Here is a 21,552-nt window from a genome sequence, read left to right on the forward strand (position 1 = left end):
GGCCCAGAAACGTGTATTGTGAGCCCCGCCGCGATGGTCCAGTGGCTAAGGCGCTAGGCTGCTGGCCCGCAGATCGCGGGATCGAATCCCGGCTGCGGCGGCTGCATTTCCGATGGAGGCGGAAATGTTGTAGGCCCACGTGCTCAGATTTGGGTGCCGTTAAAGAACTCCCGGTGGTCGAAATTTTCGGAGCCCTCCACTACGGCGTCTCTCATAATCATATGGTGGTTTTGGCAACTAGCTGCTGCGTTAGCTCGCCTTGACGACATACCTTTGTCTGAACAATCAGTGCTTGAAAGGCGACATAATTTGTGTGCTTACAGAAAATCAGTGTAGGCCTTACTGAACTTTTTGCGTGGCAGCGGCCTACTGTATAGACTATAGCACCCCAGCCCCCCCCCCCCCTTTTTTTTTATGCGATCGTCTATTTCCCTCTTCGCTTTCTTCCCCATTCCCCCTTCCCCTAGTGCAGGGTAGCAAACCAGACGCTCCATTTTTTGGTTAGCCTCCCTGCCTTTCCCTCATTTTATTCTCTCGCTCCGGGACGTTAAACCACACATATCAATCAATCAACATGCATTGCGAGTAAGCGGCGAATGCTGACCACGTGCGCGCTGTGCATGTATACACGTCCAAAGCGCCAATCGTTTATAGTCACATATCCTAGATAACTATGTGGCACTCCTTCGTGCAAGCGGTTGATAGCATGCGAAAAAGCAAGCGCTGCAGCCGACTCACCACGCACACGAGCGTCTCGTTGCGCTTTAAGCGTCCCTGCCTGTTGTTCAAAGCACGTCCATCACACTTGAAAACGAGGCGTTAAACATAACTACACTTTCAGTGAAGCATGGAAAGGTTCACGGACAGCGTAAAATGACGCCGCTGGAGCACGCGAAGCGGCACAAGCTGCACAATGCACATGGGATGTTACCCGGCTCGCGTGGTCCTTGTACCAGCGCCACCGCATCTGCAGCCATCGACGCAAAAGCTATATAGGCTCAACAGGAGACGAACGAGGGTACTCCAGCCTCAGCCACAACAGCGGCGCTGCGAGGAAGTAACTCGGTCCGGCTTCTGCGCGCGATTTGCCCGGGCCAAACGTCGTGCGGGTTTCCAGGCAGAGCTCTACTTTCACGTACCTAAACATAACGCATGAACGTGTACAAAGCAAAACGACCCAGAAATCACTACAGCGTCGACGCTACCCGCTCTGAAGTATACACTCTCTAAAAAAAAAAGCCCATTTGAGGCGTCCTTTTGTCACACAACACTAATAGTCTAGCGTGCACTTTACTGCGCTATCGGCGCACCCCCGCTATTTCCAGTTGAAAAACGGTGTGAGCGCTGTCAATGCGACGCATAGCACTTTTGATAGGAAAGTGGCGATCTCCGAGAAAGGAACTGCAAGAAAGCCAGCAGATGATTGTTGGTGCGAGGCATATATACCCTCCAGAGGGTGCATCCTCTTGTTTAAAGTGTAACCATTCCCAATGGACGGCATGCACCCGAAGCGCAGGAGAGAAAGACCTCTGGAACACGGCGGGTTCCCCATTTCAGGATGAATACTGTGTTTCCGCAGGTTGGCAACCCCGACCGAGCATCCACCAGCGCGGTGGTCCCGCACTTGCGCAAACGATCCCGTTTGCGAAATAAAATAAAGTAAAAAAGACACTTGACCAACAACAACAACAAAAAAAAACCAAAGAGAATGCCTGGAAATTAAGGTGGCGACAGGAGCTATTGGTGTTCTCTTTCTCGAGCAATGACGAGCGAAGTGATGCATGTACTGCAGATAACTTTAATAGACGTCTCTCCACACGGCAAACTCGTAGCAAGCCTCATAAACAGCTCGGTGCGATAAGCACGACTAATTTAAGGCGTCCTCGACGCAACGGCCTTATTCCAGAGCAGACAAAAAAAAAAACAAAAAAACTAGGCCTCAGCTTGGTGGTGCCGCTATCTAATATATAGAGAGTTTCGCTCATTCTTACACGGTATTCGTTATCGAAGTGACGCTGCTACATATACCTCGTTTATCTCGCAAACTCACGATTTCGTGCACTCAAAGCACGTCAAGTTTTCTGTTATAGATAATTCCAATTAAGGTGAATGAAGCCCGCCTCTAATACTATGAAGAAATGCGTGAACGACGGTGGGATCGAACATAACTGTCTGTTCCAACACGACACAATGACGTGTCAGAACCTACTACCATGTCTCACCTATTCCGTCTCATGTATGTTAGGCATGATCGCACGAACGTTTTCCAGGTGCCGAAGTCGCTTTCATATATGCTTGGCACGAGCGCCATGCAGGTGCCTGTGTCTCGCATTCATTTAGCAAGCTTTGGCGCGACGTAGAGTTGCGTTTGGCTACGCCTACACTTTTTATTTGCTCAGACGGATATAGGCGGCCGTCTCCATATAGTGCATGGTACCGCTCTAAAGTGCAGTGTTTTTCTACGGTACCTCCCAACGTTCACCTCCGAAGAGCTTTTCCAGAACGTTTTGTAGGACTATATATATCTTGAAAGTCCTCCTGGATTCGGTAGTATTAAAGAGATGCTCAAACGCAGTGGACGAGTGGTAAAGAAAAACGATGGTTTTATTGTCATTCTGACAATAAAACATCGTTTTTCTTCTCCGCTCGTCCAATCTATATATATATATATATATATATATATATATATATATATATCATCAAACGCGTTATTCGAAGGTCGTAGGTTCGATTCCTGCTCACGACTGGTTATTTTTTCACCCTTTTTTATTTCTTCTTATTTACATTCCAATTGTTCTAATACATTCCGTTATACATTCCTTGGCATTATTGTCTGCTAGATCTCATAATATTGTGTCAAAACAAGGAAAAACGAGCCCTTAGGTACACACTTCTTTCCCTTATATGTATATATATATATATATATATATATATATATATATATATATATATATATATATTGGACCTGCCCACGGCAAGTTATCTTTTCGCCCACTTTGTTCTTTCTTCTCATTTACATTACAATTGGTCTAATAACTTCCCCTATACCTTCCTTGGCAACATTGTCGGTTAGATCTCATTAATATTGTGAATATTGTGTAAACACGAAAAACGAGCCCTTAAGTATACACTTGTTCCCCTTATATATATATATATATATATATATATATACATCGCCAGGCGGCTCCCTCTTCGACCCCGGGGTAATTGTAGAGAAGCCTCCGAACACTGAACTTGGTCGAACCCTCAAGTGCTTTCTAGTGTGTCTATCCAAAAAGGACGCCGCTCGCGCTGAGAGTCCGTGCTTGGCCGTTACTGTCGCCATTGTGTATGCTCGCTGTGTGCCGGCTAATAAACGCCATAACATTATATATATATATATATATATATATATATATATATATATATATATATATATATATATATATATATATATATATATATATATATATATATAATTTTACAACGGCTGATACTATAACATCATGGAATATCAAAAAGGACTGAAGATTGAAAGTTCGCTTTACAGTGATTAAAAAAATAAGGCAAACTTTTTTAGTTTGGATCGGACCACGGTTCGGACCGTGGTTGCGACCGCCCACTGTTTTTCACGATACTTATCAACGACTACGTACTTTTGCCTCTATTCCAGGATTGGCGCGCCGAACGGTTCGAGTGCACAATCCAGTCAAGTGGTAAGGAGGGAGACCAGCCTAAACAACATGACAGATGTAACGCAAGCGCTAAATGCCATCCAGTTGTATTCGTGGTGTCGCGCGGGACTTCTTTTGTTCTCGATAAGGTATACCGATATACTGCATTTAGCAAGTATGACATAACAACGGTAGGTATCTGGCTCGCAGAAGCCTTGAGAGCGAAGGCAACGAGGTCGTGATGGAAACTTCCACTGCAATTTTGTCCCGCCAGGCGGTAGACTATATACCGTGTTTTCGTGGTGTTTGAAGAAGGGAAAAAAATAAGGCGCCGTTGCGCAAGATAGGGCTATATATATATATATATATAAATATATATATATATATATATATATATATATATATATATATATATATATATATATATATATATATATATGTATGTGTGTGTGTGTGTGTGTGTGTGTGTTGCGAAGGAATAATTTATATGACCTATACACTTGAGGTCAGTTGGCGCTATACTTAGGCCTTTCCTCTAATTGTCGGCATTTCGTATTACAAGAATTTGGTGCAAACACAAATCCACTGGTAATATATGTGAATCTACTTATCGTTTTCAATGGTTTTTACAACGAAATGTTCATGCATATACATAGTACATCTACGTTGAAAGGTACAAAATATGTTTAACACGTGGCGCACAGACCCACAGAGAGACAGCGACACAGAAAGATAAACTGGGGTTTTACATGCCACGATCATTATCTCTCATTAACGTATACACACGAAGCAGTGGGGAATGTACACGATCGAGCGTTTTTGCATCACACTCCCAACCGAACGCAGCCGCCGCTACCATGCATGGTACCATGTGACTTCACAAAGAGCTACAGTGGTGCACCATGGGTACAGAGAGAGCGAGAGAGAGAGAAAGGGACTGTGCACGCAGCCGTATAGACTATTTTACTTCAGGCATGCGGGTGTCGCCATCTTGGACTGTTAAGTAGACGTTTTCTTGTTTTTGTATATAGCGACGTGAATTCATATGGCCATCAAACATCATTTGCACCAGCCCAACCGTTTTGATGCATATGCGTCTATATACCGTAACGCTGTTCGTTTATTTGTTAAAGCTGCAAAATACAAAAGTGAACAGAAAAATATGGCGGCGTACAAACCCACCCGTAAAGTATACTCTGCACTGGAAAAACTTCAGATGCCTGTCTCGGTACAGGCGCTCGCGCGGGCTGCGAATTGTGTTAGCGCTCCCGACTTCAGCTGTACGTCAACACGCTGATTTCAGCACAGAGAACGGCAGATCCTTGCCAGCACTCGAGAAGACCGACTGTACTTCAAGAAATGCAGTCCCAGCACTGCCACCGCATCTCTTCTTTGTAGACAGAACGACGAAGGGCAATCTAAGCGCAAACTCGCTCTTTCCAGCGACTGAGCGAAGGAACGCCCTTGGTCCTCCTCCACCTAGTCCTTCAAACAAGACAGTATACGGTACGCATATTCCCGCAGTTGGGGAGCAACGTCATTTTTTCGTGACCATTTTCGAGCAGTCGAATCACCGGGCACGAGCTGACTGTAAGATATTCTAATTATCAGCTGAGCCTCAGCGCTAAAGGGGCAACCAGGGACACGTTCAAAAGGTTTTCACAAACATTCTCCGGAATGGGGAGCCGGGTTGGTCAGTTCGATTCATGATTAGGTTGAACACGTGAAAAGACATGATCTAAAATCAAAGATCAAACTATGCCGGCTACGGCGGCTGCATTTCCGATGGAGACGGGAATGCTGTAGGCCCGTGTGCTCAGATTTGGGCGCACGTTGAAGAACCCCAGGTGGTAAAAATTTCCGGAGCCCTCCGCTACGGCGTCTCTCAAATCATATGTTCGTTTTGGGACGTTCAACCCCACGTATCAATCAATCAATCAATCAATCAATCAATCAATCAACCAATCAATCAATCAATCGAAGATCAAACTCGCTACATCGTGCCACAGCCAGAAGGCGTGGTAGGGTTATATATAGGTTCGAACCTTCCCCATCCTGAAAATTGTAAATTTCGCAAATGCGTATACATACACGCGGCACTAATACACGCGCAAACATACTAAGCGTGCGGTGCAGTCCTCCTCTGGTGTACACTCCCGCCACGTGCGCAATATTCTGGTCCGCCTCCACCTCGTGCACATAGCCACCGATGCTGCGTGCAATGAAATGTCAATGAGCGACCTGTACACACGGATCTGGAATGCTGCTACTTCCGCTATATAACACCGCAACGTTCACATTCGAGAAAATTTAATTCATCGAAATATTGTTACTCTAGTGACCTCCCATATTGCAGAGTAATTTCAGCGCGGTCCCAAGTTTACAAGTGCAGCACATGATGCCAGCAGGCGTGTCCTCTTGTCATTGCTATGATTTTATTATATATATATATATATATATATATATATATATATATATATATATATATATATATATATATATATATATATATATATATATATATATATATATATATCACAGCCGCATAGCAAACGAAAGAGTAATGGACTATCTCGCGCCAGCGTCGACCTAGCCAGGGCTCTCACGTTACCGCAACGGTGTGTGCGTTTGGCTGAGCTGCAGAGCCGCCCCGGTTTCCCAGGGACATTGGAACGACGGCGTGACTGTCGCCAGACAAAATAACAATTTAACCACCACCACTCGCCAGACAGCAAACGAGCCAGACCATGTGTGAAAGAAAATTCTAGAGCAAGGAAACGACAAAAGTGCATGCGCTCTGCACCCGCGCGTTCGTAAGGAAGAAATAGATTTTGCGGTAACGTTATAATGTTAAACTTAACGGTATACCTGACTGCTGTATTTTCCCAAAATGCAAAATGCAACTTTCACAGGATTTGAGATTATATATATATATATATATATATATATATATATATATATATATATATATATATATATATATATATATATATATAGTACCGAAGCATAGTGGCGCCAGCTCTGTGCCAGCGTGAAAGAAGACGTTGACGTCCGTGTGTGGCTCGTGCTTGCCGGGTTCCTGCCTGTACCAGCTTGTTGCGGCTAACGTTTCTGGAATAATAACCTGTGTTTTTACGCAACCTTGCTCGTTGCATTTGGTGGAAACGTGCTGGGTAACGTCCTGGAGCTCCGCAGCCGTAAGCTACCATCTCAGTCCACGATGACCGAGCGCGTCGATCCCCCGCAAGGCTCTTCCACGCTGCCACCCGTCATGTGTTCTGGTGTACTTCGTCTGCGTGACCCACCAGTATACAACGGCACTGAAGATCAAGATGTCGAGGACTGGCTGGCAGAGTACGAGCATGCCAGCGCGATTAACAAGTGGGATGACCCAGCGAAGCTGATTCACGTCATCTTCTACTTGACGGATTTGGCCAACCTATGGTTCACCAACCACCAAGCCGACATCCCCACCTGGTCGGTTTTCAAAGAGGCCGTCACCTCGTTTTTCGGTCGTCCAGCCATGCGTAAGCTTCGCGCTGAACTGGGACTGCGGGGACGATTTCAGCGAAATGGTGAGAGCTTCACGAGCTACATTGAGGATGTGATCAGCCTCTGTAGGCGAGTTGATGCCAGGATGACGGAGGCTGACAGAATAAAGAACATAATGAAAGGCATTGATGACGACGCTTTTCATATGCTTGTGGCCAAAGACCCACAGACCGTCACGGCCTTGATTCAGTTATGCCAAAGTTTCGATGAGCTGCGCAAGCAACGAGTTTCTACACGTCGCGCTAATACGCAGACAGCTGATATTTCGGCCTTGGAGTGCAAAAGCAGTGGCTCCGACTACAGCGTGTTAATGCCTCAAATTCAACAGTACATCCGGGAGGAAGTTGCTCGACAGCTCTCTCTTGTCGCCACCATCAACGAGACCCCCACAACACTGGACCACTCACTTCGCCGTGCTATTCAGACGCAAGTTGCCGAGGGTCTCCCTTCGCCCACATCCCCAATATCAGTGGCTGCACCGCTGACTTATGCAGAAGCCGTCCGCCGACCTTCTGCCCAACCGCCGCTCCCTTCATACAGTCCAGCCACCAACTACTACAGGTCACCAGTTTCAGTTTATCCGGTAAATCGGCCCATTCCACCACCTCGAGCACCTGTCAACTCTTGGCGTACTCCGGATAACCGGCCCGTCTGCTACAACTGTGGTATTCCAGGACATGTCGCGCGCTACTGTCGTCGCCGTGGATTCTATTTTAATGATGTGCAGCATTCCGGCAACATACCTCGGCCATCAGAATCGCATGTGACACCTGATTCACATGACCCCCGCTCACGTCGACCAGACATCAGCCGACGTCGATCTCCTTCACCCCGTCTTCGGTCTCCTTCCCCCATGCTTCGCCGTTCCAACCACGCCCAGGAGGAAAACTAACAGTCGCAGTTCCTGAGGCAAGAGCTGCGCCACCGACGAAATTTCCAAGGCCTCATCTATCGCCCCCTAACGAGATTGCCGTGTTTGTGGACGGTTTCGCCACAACTGCTCTTGTCGACACAGGTGCCGCTATTTGTATAATCAGTGAAGTGTTATGCCGCAAACTGAACAAAGTGACGACTCCACTGGTTGAAATTTCTTTACGCACGGCGAGTTCGCAACACGTCCAACCTTCTGCCACATGCACTGCTCGTGTTGTGATTCAAGGAGTGCTTTACATCGTTGAATTTGTCGTCCTTCCGCATGCGTCTCATGAAATCATCCTGGGATGGAACTTTCTTTCCGCTAATCATGCGGTTGTTGACTGCGCTCGTGCTCAACTCGTTTTGTTTCCATTCAGCACGACATTCATAGATCTCCCTCGCTCACCCAAAAAGGTGATCGTCGCCGCTGACGTCGTCATTTCTGCTTTTTCGGTCACTGCGGTATCTCTTTTGTGCAACTCCGTTTCCGATTCAACTGCCCTATTTATGCCGTCACAAGAATGCGCTCGTCGCCGGAACCTTGTCGTCCCGTTTGCCGTCATAACACTTGCCGATGGCTCCAGTGCCGTGTACGTGTGCAATCCGTTCCCTTGTCCCGCTACCTTATTGCATGGCGAATGTATTGGGAGTCTTGACACTTATGATGACATCTTTCCTTTCGATGCCCGTTCTGATACGACACCGATGTCCGTGGATGCTGTCACAGCTGGCACCGCGGCCTCACTACCTGACGAAGACGTTCTGTTGCGCAGCGTAGACACCGGCCTTACGCAAGACCAGCGCAATCAGCTCATTCAACTACTTGACCGTTTCCGCGCCTCCTTCGACCACGGACAACCTCCCTTGGGACGCACGTAAGTTGTCGCTCACCATATCGACACCGGTCATCATACTCCACTTCGTCAGCGCCCCTACCGCGTCTCGCAGGCCGAGCGTGACGTCATCACTCAACACGTCGACGAGATGCTGCAACGCGGTGTTATTCAGCACTCACACAGTCCTTGGGCTTCGCCAGTGGTCCTCGTGCGAAAAAAGGATGGCTCCACCAGGTTTTGCGTGGATTATCGTCGACTAAACAACATCACACGCAAGGATGTTTATCCCCTGCCACGCATTGATGACGCCTTGGATTGCCTTCAAGGTGCGGAGTTTTTCTCTTCACTGGATCTGCGCTCTGGATATTGGCAAGTACCAATGGCTGAACCAGACCGTCCAAAAACGGCGTTTGTTACCCCTGACGGCTTATATGAATTTAATGTAATGCCCTTCGGTCTTTGCAATGCGCCTGCGACTTTTGAAAGAATGATGGACAGTGTCCTCAGGGGACTTAAATGGCACATCTGTCTTTGCTATTTAGACGACATAGTTGTATTCTCGGCGGATTTCGAAACTCATCTTTCCCGTCTGGAACAAGTTCTCCAGTGCCTTACGGCAGCCGGGTTGCAACTTAACTTCAAGAAATGTCGTTTTGGCGCCCGAAAACTCACAATTCTCGGCCACGTCGTTTCAAAAGAAGGAATATCGCCAGATCCTGCCAAACTGCGTGCCGTTGCCGAGTACCCCAAGCCTACTACCCTAAAGGAGCTTCGTAGTTTCATAGGCTTGTGTTCCTATTTTCGGCGTTTCATTCGCAATTTTGCCTCTATAATTGCCCCTCTGACTCAGCTTCTCTCCCGTAGCACGGACCTCTCTGGCTGGAATTCCCACTGCGATGAGGCATTCACGGCGCTACGCCGGCTACTCATCTCTCCGCCAGTTCTCCGCCACTTCGATCCCAATGCACCCACTCAAATTCACACGGATGCAAGCGGTGTCGGCCTCGGTGCCATTCTCGCTCAACGCAAGGATGGCTGCGACGAGTACGTTGTCGCCTATGCCAGCCGTACACTAACGAAGGCAGAGTCCAACTATTCCGTCACGGAAAAGGAGTGCTTGGCTATCATTTGGGCTATAGGAAAATTTCGCACCTACCTTTACGGACGCCAGTTTGATGTTGTCACAGATCACCATGCCTTATGCTGGTTAGCGTCCATGAAAGATCCTACTGGCCGCCTCGCTCGTTGGGCTTTACGCCTTCAGGAATACGACATCCGTGTTGTTTATCGCTCAGAACGCAGACATTCAGACGCCGATGCACTATCCCGTTCTCCACTGCCTCCTGACCTTGCCTGCTTATCAACTGCCATTTGCGCTTCGTCATCGTTGAGCATCACTGACATGCCATCCGAACAGCGCAAGGATCCCTGGATCAATTCCTTGCTCGACGTCCTCTCTCACAGTTCGTCAGAAACGACTTCACGCTCCCTCTCTCGTCAAGCAAGACACTTTGCTGTCCGTGAAGGCTTGTTGTATCGCCGCAATTACGTGACGGATGGCCGTAGGTGGCTCCTTGTCATCCCTCGTCATTTGCGTTCGGACATCTGCGCTGCCTTTCACGATGACCCCCAGTGTGGCCACGCTGGAGTATTTAAGACTTACTCTCGCCTTCGTCTAAGATACTACTGGCGCGGCATGTATCGGCACGTTCGCCAGTACGTTCGGTCATGCACCACGTGTCAACGGCGCAAGACGCCTTCTCACAGCACTGCTGGCCCTTTGCAACCCTTAACCTGCCAAGCGAGACCATTCGACCGCGTCGGAATTGATATTTATGGTCCTCTACCCAACTCTCTTCGAGGCAACCGGTGGATTATCGTCGCCGTGGATCATTTAACACGCTACGCTGAAACATCTGCGCTGCCTGCTACCACTGCGAAAGACGTTGCGTCCTTTCTTCTTCACCATCTCATTTTGCGACACGGTGCACCTCGTGAATTACTCAGTGACCGTGGACGCGTGTTTCTCTCGAACGCCGTCGACGAGCTACTCAAGGCATGTCGCACTGTCCATAGGAAATCCTCGGCATACCATCCCCAAACCAATGGCATGACAGAACGCTTTAACCGTACCCTTGGAGATATGCTTGCCATGTACGCCTCTGACGACCACACTAATTGGGACCAAGTGCTCCCTTTTGTCACGTACGCGTACAACTCTGCGCCACAAACAACCACTGGCTTTTCTCCTTTCTTCATTCTGTACGGACGTGAGCCATCATGCTCCATGGACACCATCCTCCCTTACAGGCCTGATGTTTCCGAAGCGACGCCTGTTTCCGAAGCAGTTGCTTATGCCGAAGAGTGTCGTCAACTCGCTCGCTCATTTACCGCACAAGACCAATGGCGCCAGAAAACTGACCACGATTCCTCTGCGTCTACTGTACACTATAACCCAGGAATGCTGGTTTGGCTCTGGGTCCCGTCTACCCCTCCCGGTCTTTCCCCGAAGCTTTCGTCGAAATACCATGGCCCCTACCGTGTGGTGTGGCAAACATCTCCTGTCAACTATGAAGTTGAGCCCATTGATCCACCCTCGGACCAACGCTGCCGTGGGCGTGAAACAGTACACGTATCACGCCTCAAACCGTGCTATGACCCCCTTGTCGTGTCCTTTCCCTAGGTCGCCAGGTTGGCTCCTTTCTGCGCGGGGAGTAATTGTACCGAAGCATAGTGGCGCCAGCTCTGTGCCAGCGTAAAAGAAGACGTTGACGTCCGTGTGTGGCTCGTGCTTGCCGGGTTCCTGCCTGTACCAGCTTGTTGCGGCTAACGTTTCTGGAATAATAACCTGTGTTTTTACGCAACCTTGCTCGTTGCAATATATATATATTGCGAGATCATTTTGCCACAGCTTCAAGTTACTTGATGGTTCGACAATATGCTAAAGTTTGAAGAAAAAAAAAAAGCCTACTCCTTTCGAAGCAAAAACACTTCGGGCTGACCAACTTTTAGAAAGAAGGTCTGAGAGACAGTGCTAACAGCTAGTGTTCCAAAGATTGACAATGATGTAGTGCGCGCAGCGTATGCAGCTTCTTAATCTTAAATGAAGTGCGTAATTTAGTGTCCTCAAGCTGCATAATGCACAAGCTTCTCGGAACGCGCATGCAGCGATCGGAAATCGAAGAGCCAGGGCAACGGGTCATGAGGCAAAGACAGCCACACGGCGCAAGCGTAATCTGTTTAGCGGGGCAGAACTAGTCGGTGAAAAGGGGGTCCGTACAGTATACTGCTCCGGAAAGTTGACGGGAAATATTGGCCAAATTACCTCTCAGTATACAGTAGACATATTTATGTCATCTAACTTCGAATGACAGTATGATACCTCAGCTGTCGGTCGTTATGGCGAATCATACGGTTCACACTCGACCTAAAATGTTCTCGCCCCCACAATATTTCAAGTATACGCCCTACTATTCACGGTCAGGCCCGTGTGCTCACATATGGGTGCACGTGAAAGAACCCCAGGTGGTCGAAATTTCCGGAGCCCTCCACTACGGCGTCTATCGTAATCATACGGTGGTTTTGGAACTTTAAACCCCACATATCCTCAACAGTCAGGTAACATCCTCTGTAAGACGTGCGGCGTTGCAGAGACCACTCGGAGCAACACTGTTTACAATATTGTAAGAGTCAAGAAGCGCACTCACTGCCTAAAGGGACATGCTGTCACAGATACAACTTTGAATGAATGAAAACTCGCTATCTAAGCATTCCAAACGACCAGGTTAGAAGGAGGAGACACGCGAGCCATTTGTAGAATGCAAAACCTTTTTTGTTTTTTTGTTATCAGTTCATTCCCACACTTTGCAGTTACCGCATGCGACTGTTATCAGAGGACATGCCTATGAAGAAACTCCTACACCGCTGTTTCTATATGTAATGAACAGATATACGAGGTATTGTACAAAGCTGCTGAATTTCATTTTAGTGTCTGCAGCCCTGCAGGAATCTACTATGTGAGCATGCGCGCGCACGCCGGGGAACGGACCTTGACAGACGGCGGTGTGGCCTATAGCGGACAGATAGACTTGCTGCCACGCCCACTCTATAAAGATACAAGTTCACGCCTAGGATTTGACGTACACAAGTAATGATGAATGAATGAATGAATAAAACGCATGCATTCCTGAGATACAAGCACGTGGCATGCATGAGCGCCTATTTTTTAGGAGTAAACAGAATTAACGATCACCAAACATTAGAAGAATTCCACTTGTAACTTCCTTTAAAAACGCTTTCTCGGCGTCGCGTTAACGGAACGCCAGCATTTTCGGAAGGGATATGTCTAGTGTTTCACCAGGCTATGGGAAGTTGTACTGAATTCATGCATATCCCCCGAGTGCTGACCAGGTTTAATAGGCCATTTTCACAATTGCAAGGCTAGTCTTCAAGCTGTGCAGTTTGTTTAACTATTGACGTTTATAGTCACTTCATACATACAGCGCGTTCAAGCAGTTTGGTTGCACTATGGCATGGAAAATGTAGACTGAGCTCTTTTGCCATGACAGACAGGCTCCGACACGTGCAACTATGATCACGTCACCCTTTGAAGCCCGACAGGTGTCGCCATTAGTTGGGCACATATGCAGCGCAGGGAAGTGCACTTGCAGATTACGAAAAGGGTCTTTTGCGTGAGCGGAACATACGTACTTTGACAAAAGAAGTAGTTTAAAACAACGCATAAAACTTTTTCAGCTAATTGAACGTTGTCTGTACATTCTCGCACCACAGTGTCGTATGCCTTTGAAGGTAATCCAGCATAAAGATCTATCCACCTTACCTAAGAAAACATCACAGCGTAATCGGTTATTTGGAGCCTATATGTCAGTCATGACACGAAAGCAAAAGGTCCAGGTGTCGCTTTATGTCTGCATAGCGACACAGGCTAAGTTCATTATTCAAGAGGTGAGCATCATAGCAGCCGAGGAAGATGTACAGCGTGTATTGCTGTCGCGGCACAGAACACGACATACAAGCGTCGTGCCTGCAGTCCGCCGAGCGTCCTTACGTAAACGCATACGACATGCACAGTTCAACGAGAACCGTCAAAAGGGGCCGACAGCGCATCTTTGTTTTGTTTTTTTCTTTTGGTGTCTTTTTCACCGCTACCGGAATGCGCAAAGTCGCGGTGTGGCTTTCGCTTCCTCTACCGCAATGTCGCAAAACAGGGGCAAGGGAGAGGGAGGGTGCACCGCTACATACCAGACAAACAAGCTTATTCTCCTTCACTCCTTGAACTCTCCCAGTCTCCTTCACAATATTTCTCAGACAGCCTTCACAGAGAAGCTCTACAGTACACCATTCAAGCACGCACACACACACACACACACACACACACACACACACACACACACACACACACACACACACACACACACACACACACACACACACACACACGCACACACACACACACACACACACGCACACACGCACACACACACAGACACACACACGCACACACACACACGCACGCGCACGCACGCACGCACACGCACGCACGCACACACACACACGCACAACGCACACACACACACACGCACGCACAACACACACACACACGCACACACACGCACGCACAACACACACACACACGCACACACACGCACACACACACACGCACAAACGCGCGCGCGCGCAATCGATTTCGGTTTAAAGGTGTGAGTCGGTAAGTGAAATAAACTTATAACGAGCTATACGAAAAATCATTTCCTACATGTCGATATTGCTTAATTGATTCACAAGGCAACAAATTAACTGCGCAGAGATTTATATAGTTATTGATAGCCCACAATGGTGACAAAAAAAAGAGGAAAAACGAAAGATCACGCTCACCGACGGCCGGCAAAGACCTTCGTTCGTTCCAAGGGATTCGTTTTATTTGTGAAGCGCTTTAGTTATCGTCACAGTAAGATGTCGCTGTAAATGCAGAACTGCAAGGTGCGCACGTGCCACACAGGAAAAATGCTTCCGCCACCGAGTGTGGGACCTGCAGAACCTGTTCGTCCGTCGGCCTCACGTTTGCTTACGACAACACCGGGACCCTGCTTCGTCGGGCTGCTTTCATTCGAGGGTCGATAAAGCTCGGGCTCGACGGTAGCAGGAAAGAAAGACTCCGCAAAGACGTAGAAAGTACCAACGTTTGCAGGCAGAGCTTGAAAAAGGAAAAACATAAAGGCCCTACCATATTGCGCCAAAGAGCTGCCGAAAGACGTGCCCATGCAGAAAGGAAAGGGGAACACAGAAGACAGAATACCGTGCCTCAATTTCCGTCCTGTACCTAAACGTCTCAAGCCGAGACGCAAGTGCTCCTCCACATGGTAGAAAAAAAAATAGCAAGTCTCGGTGATGTTAAAGGGACACTAAAGAGAAACAATGACTTCGTTTTGATTGACAAATTGCACTCTGAGAGCTCTAACATCACATGTTTCACTATTCTAAGTTCCATATTGGCGGAAAAAATCCAGGTTGAAGTTTCATTTTTAAATTTCGCGCCGAAATGTCCACACGTGACGTCAGAAATTTAAAATTGTATTTTTGGCATTTTCGTGACACTGACTCAATGAAATTGGCCGAAACTTCGTATGCTAGGTTTATAGTACCCACAGTTGACAATGTACTACATTTTTATCGATCAGAAGCTACATAGAGCACAGTAGACGTCTTTAAAATCTACGTCACGGTGTTTGTTGCGGGAACCTCAAGGTGGCGTCTCCAAGCGCATTTTCTTCAGATTTTAGGGATATTTTGGTTTGAGGGATAAATATGGAAAGCTGAACACGTCCGCGATAAAAGCAAGTAGGAGACGGTTAGAGTATTGGTGGCAAAAAAGTAGAAATAAAAGACAGAAATAGTGAAAAAAATGAAGTCACTCTGCCTCAAGAGGCACAGATGAAACAAATGATTTTTTGTAATAATAAGATCCATTTAATCGACGTAGATAAGGCAGGCCAACATAAAAAGAAAGTTTCCTTTTCATTTTTTTTCCGAGCTTGGTGGCCTACATGTCACCGCCCCGTCACAAAGGGGACGCTCATAGCCTCCCATCCATCCATCTTTTCACGTGCTTACTGGCTTACTAAACGTCGTGTCACGGTAAGAGTGGTACTGTCGGGATCGTGAAATCGTACTTTGCAGATACGCGAGAAATCGGCAGCACTCAATAGTTGGCTGTTTGATCTATAAAGCGTAATTGAAGCATCTCGGTTGCAGATCAGTCAAATATGACAATAATTCAGCCGACAGCATTTAGTGAGAGACGTCTACAGCAAACTAATGAGATGCGCTAAGTTTGTTAATTATACAGAGAGAAACTATAGACAATAGCTGGATCTAGAATAGTCTCTCTGTGTAAACCACAGCTGATGATATAGCAAAACGTGTCTATAACGTTAAATTAATAAATTAGGATGCGTACGTATACGTTCTCCTCTTTATCATAAGGTTTATCATTAACAAAGTCGATCCAAGAGATGTGCGTGCGTCTCGCTGAATGGAGTCAGTTTCAGATGTTAGACAGATTTGTAAATGTACTTAAAGCGGATCAGCCGACGTAAGTGAGTATATAGGTATAATAATGCCGAAAACTCAAATTTTCACGATAACAATAAGGTCCTCAGAGAGAGAAAAATCATTGGAAAACGCTAGAAAAAGCTTAACGCGCAACTGTAGAGCAAACGCTCGTTAATTCGACCACCGTTTATTCAGAAAACCTGATTGTTCGGACGGGTTCTTTGACCAAACCAAGCATACGTATAGCTTAGTGGTATCAAACTATCGTGAATTCGGTCGTAATGGGCCGCAACCCGGTTATTTCGGACAATCCTCGAAGTGAGCCAAGCACGAAGCGCCGCAAACGTATACGGTATACAACGCAAAGGAGCGAAAAACGGCGTTCGCGAAAAACCGAGACTGCGTGGACGCTATGATCGTGTCTTTATAGCGACCACGGTTTCGTCCATGCGGTACTCAGTAGCTTCACTTTGACTTGAAACACGCGCAAGCACTGTCACAAAACTCAAACGTGGTGGAAGCTGCTGAACATGAACTTCTACCACGGTACGCATTTTAGCATGTAAAAGCTCGCTCGCTACATTGTGATGCACGAAAGATGAACTGCCGGCAAAAAAAATCATCGTCACGTGCTCGTGGTGGTAGGTAATGAAGGATGGCGCAAATGACGTGAATTGGGGCTTTTGCACTGTTCTTATGCCATATAGCACTGGATAACATCGGACATACACACTTATCTAGTCAAAATGCGTTGATGTAATAAACACTTGTTTATTGTATTCTTGGCACTTTCGATAATTCGGCATTCAGTTCATTTCGGACATAATTCCCGGTCTCTTGAAATAGGAAAAAAAAAACCGAGCTTTTATTGAATGTGTTATGACCTCGAAAATATATGCAGGCCAGGTCATACAATTATTATTGTGAGTGAACTCTGCGTAAAAAAAAAAAAAAACACCTCCAGGACAGAAATAGCTACAGAGCCGCTGCAAGAAGACGCTGACACAGTGAAAAAGCTGACCACCTTGGCACGCATGTTCACACCAGCATGCAAGTACATGTCACGTCTGTCGTCAAGGAATGTCAAGACCTCATCCAAGTACACACACACTCATGCGTCCACGTGAGAGCGTGCGTGTGTGTGTGTGAGTGCTTCGCAAGCAGAAACAGGCTGAAATGAGCGTCTGGTATCTTGTACTCCTAGTTATTTAGTTTTCAGCTAATAATCAACCCACCTGCTCAATATAGGTTTTGGGAGTTATGTGAATATTACGTACTCAGCGCCTTCGAAACTTTCCTATTGCTCGTGACACACAATCGTAACCTGTCGCGTGGTCCTTTTTACGAAAAATAAAACTAAAAAACCGTATGCGCACCTGCGGGCATTGACGCCAGCGGTCTGAATGGAGCGCAGTGGTATAGTGTAGGTCGGCGCAATCACAATAGTGTATACTCTGACGCACCCTAGCTTCCTGCTCATTTCACAGGCCCGGTGGATAGCGCTAGAGAATTACGAAGAGCACACTGTTCATAAAATCGAAAGGCGTAGGGCTCAGATGCATTCAGGTAGTACACTATTTTTTTAGCGTCTGAGTAGCTCTGTAACAAACTCTGGCACGACAATGCCGTTGCGTATACACATCGCTGCACCCCTCCTCTCTATGCGTTCTATACTAGGGAGCGAAAAATTGCATGAAGCTATAGACGCTGAAGAAAGCCTGGCGCCGCCAGAATGCGCACACTCATTTTTTTTTTTTTTTTAGGAAGCAAGAGGCTGAACGTGGCTAGTGCTAATGCGAGCCACTAGCTGAGCGGTGTCTGCTCATAAAAGAAAAGGCGGCTGTTAGACATGAGCTCCTGCGTCGTCAAGAAGACCTTCAAACACCTTATAAGCAGTAAAGTACAGCGAGGTGTCAGCATGTCGTAACATGAGTACAAGTACATAGCGTATAGAAGTGATGATGATCTTGCTTTCTACTCTACATATCCGGAGGAAAAACAGGTATTAGACAAACATTTTGCTCTTGACACGTAAACAATAAAGAGCGCTGACAACCAATTGCTATGGTACCTGCTTTTTTTTTTTTTTGCTCAGCGGAAAGCTTACCAATCAGGGTGTCTATTCATGGAGTGACAATTAGGAAAACGCTATGAAACATTTTTTTTTAAATCACATTTTTTTTTTCATCTGCAGCGCGCGCACAAAGTCGTACTCGCAACACACGTTGAAAACAGTGATAGCGCTTCGTGTATACGTGCGCTCCGGTTCGCTAGTCGTATACGTACTTGAAGTGAAACGTTAAAAAAAAAAATAGGACAAGAAGAAACACAACAGAGGAGCGCATTGATTGATTGATTGATTGATTGATTGATTGATATGTGGGGTTCAATGTCCCAAAACTACCATATGATTATGAGAAACGCCGTAGTGGAGGGCTCCGGAAATTTAGACTACCATGGGGTTCATTAACGAACAGAGGAGCGCAAACAATGAGCACCAACAGATGAGCCTGCCACGCGCGTGCGTCGCAGCTCGACATGATTCCTTACCAAAGAACAGCACCGCTTTTATGAGGCCTCCATTTACTTCACAAGATAAAGCTGCCCCTCGTACTATACAGGGCGTTTCAGCTAAAAACCACAAAAAATACATACATAAGCGCTACGCGTCTACAATTATGAGCGCAGTATTGCTCTGAGCGCATATCAAGCACGTCACGATATTTTTTTTCCCGATCCGCCAAGCTTAACAATTAACAAAAATTGCTTTGTGAACTTTTTAAATAAACGACTCAGAGAAAAAGTTTCTATACGAAACTTGTAGCGCTTAAGCTGGGATAATAAAATTTTCAATCTGCGCCAAAATAACTGCGCTGCCAATTTTTCCCCCAGCTTTTGTTTAAGGTGCTCGAATTTAAAAATAAATACCACGTGATTATACCGCCTAAGGCACGGCTGTTTTAGTGCCCTCAAATGTAAGCCGAAACGTCAGACAGTATAGCGTGCAAAGCCAACGTGCGTCGTACTCTACTTTTTCGCGTTAATTTGTTGCTGCAACTATATATATATATATATATATATATATATATATATATATATATATATATATATATATATATATATGTGTGTGTGTGTGTGTGTGTGTGTGTGTGTGTGTGTGTGTGTGTGTGTGTGTGTGTGTGTGTGTGTGTGTGTGTGTGTGTGTGTGTGTGTACAAAGTCTGTTCCCCACCCGCCACCCCCCACCCTGCAAAAAAAATGCCTCACCGTTGACGCTTGGTTTGGGGAGGCTATCGAACTCTCACTGCATAATTCAAACCGTCCGTTCTTGGACAGTCAGTGCGTTGAACGACGTTCGCGATCGATTCATCACTCTCAGGCAAAAAAGAACGGGAAATGACTCTGGGGCGTCTCTCGACGCCCCCACGTGACTAAGAGTGCGTAAAAGTAACGGTTGCTCCGCTGATTAAGAATGCGTTTCTGCCGGAAGTGCTACCACAGCTTCAGGCGGCGCACACGTGGAGAAACGCCGTGTTGCGTAAAGCATTCGAAAAAAAAAAACACAGCAGCAACGCTATCATCAGAGCAGTGTTTTCGCTAACACAATGAAACAACAAACGAGCTAAAGGGAGCACAGAAGAAAAAAAAAAATGTTCGTGAGATATTGTTCCAAGAAGTGCACGTGCCTGCATTGCGGCAGACTGCAGGCTCGACCCAAACGGCCTCCGGGGAAAGGCAACGCGCGGAAATTCTCGGAATTCGCGAGCGCCAATATAGCGTGTTATATAGGAACATTACGGCGAACTTGTATTGCGCCGAAGGAGCGTCCCAATCGATCCGGCACGAACTCTGCTGCAATTTACGAACACGGTGGCGCAGTCTGCAGGCATCCGGCCACGTGGCATCGCTGAGCTGTATTAGACAAAACTTCCCGAACGTCCTTGACAGCACAGAACGTGTAGAACACAACGCGCAACAATCCACGAGTCGCGGCCGCAGCCACGTGCTGCGAAGGACGCGAGCTCGATGTGCGAATACTCGCCTCGACAGCCACACAAAAATAAAAAATAAAAACCACAGTCAATCTGAATGAAGTCGTCATCATTTAGGTTACACAGTAACTTTAAAGTAGTACTGACGCAAGATAGTTGAAATCAAGAAGAGGAAATGGACATGGGCCGGGCATGTAGCGCGTAGACAGGATAACCGCTGGTCATTAATAATAACTAACTGGATTCCCAGAGAAGGCAAGCGGGTTAGGGGGAGACAGAAGGTTAGGTGGGCAGATGAGATTAAGAAGTTTGCGGGTATAAATTGGCAGCAGCAAGCACAGAACCGAGTTGACTGGCGGGACATAGGGGATGCCTGTGTTCTGCAGTGGACGTAGTCAGGCTGATGATGATGATGATGGCGATGATGATGACGACGACGACGCAAAAAGTTTTCATTTTCAAGTAAAAGGTCAAATCCTCAAAACCCAAAAGAAAGAATTAATGTACTGGTAAAAGCGTGAGTGTGCCCTCATAAATTACATCTTTATAAAAGCTAGTTTTGCCTCATACCATTCCCTGACGTCACGAGCTTCTTATGTGCTCAAGCGAAATATCGTAAGGTTGGCGCGCACCCGCTCCACTCCGTGGTTCGTTTGGCGACGCACGTAAGCGGCCATTTTGTATGTTTCCGTGCCTGGCGACCACAACTGGTGCGAGAAGCTACCAGAATAGCTACTGTAGCCTGCCGTCAGGCTATAGTGTCGATGTCAGTATACGGGTGCAATAGGAAAAGTGACCCTCATTTCATAATAATGTATACGTCATCCGCATTTCCTGAGGACTTGCTCAGGGCCGTCCTCGAAACTTGGTGTCAGTACGCTTTTAAGAAATCGCGCTTGTGAGCTCTCTTCTATGGATTACGACAACCAGCTTAAGATACTGTTCGGGGTGTAGTATGCACGAATCGGCCACCGATCGATTACTCGGCTATCCTAATAACACTCGACCCGATACCAAAGAACTGATTAAAAAA

At 46.8% G+C, this 21,552-nt stretch overlaps 1 protein-coding gene across 3 annotated transcripts in view; it reads right to left on the reverse strand.

Annotated features, from left to right (window-relative positions):
- LOC119176820 (oxidative stress-induced growth inhibitor 2) overlaps nucleotides 1-21,552 on the reverse strand; it is a 136,162-nt gene that overhangs the window by 70,142 nt on the left and 44,468 nt on the right. Inside the window, exon 1 of one of the 3 annotated variants that reach the window (XM_075877603.1) lies at nucleotides 14,852-14,940. The exons of the other annotated variants lie outside the window; for them this stretch is intronic. The gene's annotated coding sequence lies outside the window, so the exon portion shown is untranslated. Of the gene's footprint in view, nucleotides 1-14,851; nucleotides 14,941-21,552 lie in introns of those variants that run through there. 3 annotated transcript variants of the gene reach the window in all.

This window comes from Rhipicephalus microplus, chromosome X, assembly GCF_043290135.1.
Source record: "Rhipicephalus microplus isolate Deutch F79 chromosome X, USDA_Rmic, whole genome shotgun sequence".
NCBI classification, from domain to species: domain Eukaryota; kingdom Metazoa; phylum Arthropoda; class Arachnida; order Ixodida; family Ixodidae; genus Rhipicephalus; species Rhipicephalus microplus.